Source organism: Neomonachus schauinslandi, chromosome 8 (assembly GCF_002201575.2).
Source record: "Neomonachus schauinslandi chromosome 8, ASM220157v2, whole genome shotgun sequence".
NCBI classification, from domain to species: Eukaryota; Metazoa; Chordata; class Mammalia; order Carnivora; family Phocidae; genus Neomonachus; species Neomonachus schauinslandi.
Window position 1 is genome coordinate 54,767,541 of NC_058410.1, and position 4,626 is coordinate 54,772,166.

Below are 4,626 nucleotides of genomic sequence, written 5' to 3' on the forward strand. Positions count from 1 at the left end.
TGACATCAAGGCTTTTATTTGTTTGCTTTTCCTTTTTTGAGTCTTGGCATTTGTATTTCTATTTTTGCAAGCTGTATCTTCACATCTTTTGCCCATTCTTATATTGCAGTGTTGGTTTTTTTCTTGTGCCTTAAAAAAACAAAACAAAACAAAACACATGTGGGCTAGACATTCCGTGACTGTTCTACTCCTTTGGACTATCTGAAAAATCTCAAACTTCATACCAAATGTTTCCAGACTAAACTCCACTAGCCCCTTCCTTCCAATTATATACAGATCTGCAGTTTATTGAAAGGGAAATTCTAGTGCTTTGTTATAACTCTCACTGCTCTTTGCTGAAGTTCAGTTCCACCAATTGGTAGACACTGAGATGAGACCCACACTTTTGTTCACGCCCTCTGACACAATCAGAACTTTGATTTTCCCATGTAGCAGAGCTGAATGCCACTACATACAAGAAATCCCATTTGCCATCAATTCGGTTTTCCATGTGGGGCTTTCCTGATGGGGCTTTCTTGATTCTTACTCATTCTTTTCTTTCCTGCCATTCCGCCCCCCGCTTCTTCTCTCCTTCGTCTAATAATTTAGAGCTCTCTTTCCAGAAATATCAACCAGGCGGGTACAGTTTTGCAGTGCTTCCTACTCCAGTGACGTAAAACACCCACAGAAATTTTCTGCTAATCCTGAGTAAAACAAACAACAATATGTCAGAAATGTTCCTGAGGCCAGATCGTGCAAGTCAAAATGCACACCCACCGGTAGCGAGCCCATCACTGTGGTGTGCATGTTCTAGAGGGCCAGTGAGACAGCTTTTGCTTTAAACCTCATATATGCCATTATTTAAAGAAATCAAAGGTACTTGTTTTGGTTTGGGGGCTGGAATTTATGCCTCAGAATAGTTCCAGTTTTTTGTTTGTTTGTTTGTTTTTTGTTTTTTCCAGAATTTAGCATTGCCAAAGTAGCAATTTGTAAGCAGGAGGAGGGAAACAGGGCACAGTTTCCTTTCAACTTCATTATGTGCACATTAGGTTTTGTTATTGTGTTTACATAAGGCATTTCTTTTGAAACACTGTATATTTGGTAGAAATAGGAAAAGCAAACATACTTAGGTCTCATCACTGTCTCTGTTTAGCTTTGGGAGAGACATGAAGGGGCACGGACTTTGTCATAGTTTTTTCTGGGTTGGACTCCATGTGGGGAGTATGGGTAAGAGCTCTGGACAGAAATCTCCAAGCGGCGAATCCTCGTGGGCCTTCCTGGCCAGATGGAGGTCTTGTGAAGGACTCGGTTTTATTGATTCAGTGCCCTGAAAGCCATCCAAGTGCAAACAAGTAAGATGAATAGAATCCACTCTCTCCCTCTGATTCTATGAACATTGCTGTGCACAACCCACCATAGCCCCATCTTACATCTCCCTTCCACCTCCCAGAGATAAGGGGCTACCAGGAGATCATATCTCAGCCACTGACTTGACCCAAGGCATGCTTTTTAAGAATCCAAGACAGAGGAAGGAACAAACCACTCTGGTTACAGAAAGGAACAGTTCAGAGTTCCCTGAAATAACCCCAGATTGTAGACTCCTCAGCAGCATGGATGAATCATCACTGAGGGTGGGCCTAGAAGTGGAAGGGGAGGATGGGGCACCGGGTAGTGTGTTCAGGGGGTCTTCTCTGAGCAGCTCATGTTCAGGTTCATTATTTCTATTGGACATCTGTTGATCTGAACTTCTGGTTGAAAGTGACTGAACCAAAATCCAAACATCAAGACAATACACTCAAATGAGTTTAGAGGTTTAAAAATAATTTATTAGCTTTTTTTTTTTTTATCTGAGAGACAGAGAGAGAGAGTGCGTGAGCACAAGCAAGGGGAGGGGTGGAGGGAGAGGGGGAGGGGTGGAGGGAGAGGGAGAAGCAGGCTCCACGCCGAGCAGGGAGCCCGACATGGGGCTCAATCCCAGGACCCTGAGAGCATGACCTGAGCTAAACACAGATGCTTAACCAACTGGGCCACTGAGGTACTCCAAAAATAATTTATGGGTTGATGTAACTGAACCGAACAGTCCAAAGGTAGGGCTACTTTCTGACATGACTGGAATCAGAAGGTTAAACATGATTTAATTTTAGCTCCATCTCTTTGAAAGTCATTCCCCAGGATGAATATGATGGGTCAGGCTGTTTAAGAGCCCCCAGCCTCATGCAGGATCTATTTACAATGTAGCTGTAAAGTGCTGCCTTATCTTTGCCCCTTGCTCAAAATAAAGCTGTTACCTTTCTAGCCCTGTCCGCCATGGTGCTTAGCAGCCAGGGATGCATGGTCTCAGATATGTTTACCAAGTAAAACACTGACTTGAGGGACGCCTGGGTGGCTCAGTCATTGAGCGTCTGCCTTCGGCTCAGGTCATGATCCCGGGGTCCTGGGATCAAGCCCCGCATCGGGCTCCCTGCTCAGCGGGGAGTCTACTTCTCCCTCTCCCACTCCCCCTGCTTGTGTTCCCTCTCTCGCTGTGTCTCTCTCTGTCAAATAAATAAATAAAATCTCTAAAAAAAAAATTAAAAAAATAAACACTGGAAAAAAAAAAAAAAAAGACCCCCCCAGCCTCTACAGCTCTACAGCCTCAGCAGGAAAAGTACATCTTTCACCAAGAAAGAAAGATGAGGAGGACTGGGGAAAAGAGAAGGTGGGCCAGCTTGGATCAGCTGTCTGACCTTTAACTAAATGGAGGAGACCTATATACTAGATTACATATCCATTCCTAAGTAGGGGAATAGGTCCCCCCAGGAATGAGAAGTTTCTATTGTTAGGAAAAGAGGACTCTGTTGATAGAAGAACTAAAGCCATCATAATCCACTTCATCATGGTGTGGTAGCAAAGACACTAGGCTTACAGTCAGGCCTGTCCTACTTTGCTACCATCATTTTGTCACCTTGGGCAAGACAGCTCTCCAAGCTTCAGATCCCTTAGCTGGTCTGTGGGGACAAGAATTTGCATATGATCACTTCAGGGAGACCACTGTGTGAAGGATCCAGAGACAATAAGAACGTAAGGGATTCTTGCTATTATCTCTTTCTGGTCCCTGAAACTGTCCATTGCCGATCATCTGTTTACTCATGTCTAGGACACAATTTAATTTGTAAAGTTCTAAAAGGGAACATTCATTGCTTAATGTTCAAACTAACCAGCTGACTTCAACTTACCCAGGTGTTCAGGCAGTGCATCTGTCTTGCACCTGCTTCACCCAAGTGATGCAAAGAAGAGTGTGTGTTGGTTTCGGCTTCCTAATCATGATCATCAGGACAGTGAGAGGCCCCTCTCTGACGCAGCTTCACTCTAAAGTGTTGGGTTTCTATTTGAGGACTCTTTTAGAAACTGTCTTTGACTTCTGAAAACCAAAGTGCTTGAAATGTTCATCTTTTTTATCCCTAAAAATGGAATAGGAGGACTGGCACCTCTCCTAAAGCCCCAACCACACCTGCTGTTTATCCTGCACTCACGCAGTGATGACTCTCCCTTAGAGTTCATGGCATTTCCTTTGACACATCAAAGTGAAACTCCTAGAAGACAGAAACAACAGGTCTATTGTTAGATGAAGAGTAAATACCCCGTTTCAAGGCAAAAGCGAAAATACCAGGTTGAATTTTTTTTGAAGTCCTAATACCTTGAGTGTTTAGATTTGGGGGATAGGGACAAGTGAATGGATATTGGTGAAAGTACAGGCTGTCATTCTTGCAGAGTCATCCCCTTGGAAAAGGACAATATTATAGAAATATCTCAAAGAGAAAAACAGATCAACTGAATTCCAAAGAGGTTTTCCCCAAGGAATGACTTGTCTCCATATCTAGCTGGTCACCAGACTCCCTATACTCTGGATTTTACACTTCAGAGTATCCTCTCCTTTTTCTTCCTGTTTGCCTTAGTTCTGGCACCTTCATCTCCTACCTGGATGGTCTCTCCTAACTCTTTTTTTTTAATTTGAGAGAAAGAGAGAGGGAGAGGAAGAGAAAATGCATGCATGCATGTAAGCAGGAGGGAGAGGGAGAGAGAGAATCTTAAGCAGACTTCCCCCTGGGCGCAGAGCCCTATGTGAGGCTCAGTCTCAGGACCCTGAGATCATGACCTGAGCCAAAATCAAGACTGAGCCACCCAGGCACCTCTCTCCTAACTCATTTCTAATGGCTTCTCTTTTCCAATCTGTCTTCCCTCCAAACTTCTTCCCTCTTGGCCTTATCCATCTATGTTAGTGTGCTATGTTTTGCAGCCAATTCATTAACTCTTTGTGGCTTAGTTTTCTTAGTAGTTAGCTCAAAGGGTTATGCGAGGATTCTGTGAGTTAATAGAGGTAAAGTGCTTACAATTGTGTCAGGCACATAGGAAGGTCTAAGTAAGTGTTGGCTGTATAAGGATAAGCTATTATTACCCGATTCTTGTACTCTGTAGCTTTAAACCCTCCACCATCTTCTGGTCAGGGAGGAAGTAGCTCTTGTGCCTGGCACACATCTCCTTGTGGCTCAGCTCCTTGCTATGGCTCCACCTCCCCGTCCACCGATTTCCCTCATGCACTGTGTCCTCTGTGCTCCAGCCACACGTGGGCACTAGGCATGTTTCACCCATGTGGTTTCTTCTACTCTT

The 4,626-nt window shown here is 44.1% G+C and overlaps 1 non-coding gene across 1 annotated transcript; it reads left to right on the top strand.

Annotated features, from left to right (window-relative positions):
* Positions 1–2,193: 2,193 nt before the first annotated feature.
* On the top strand, positions 2,194–2,324 carry LOC123325626. Its single transcript, XR_006540557.1, has one exon. It is a non-coding gene; the product is annotated as a small nucleolar RNA SNORA63 (small nucleolar RNA).
* Positions 2,325–4,626: the final 2,302 nt, after the last annotated feature.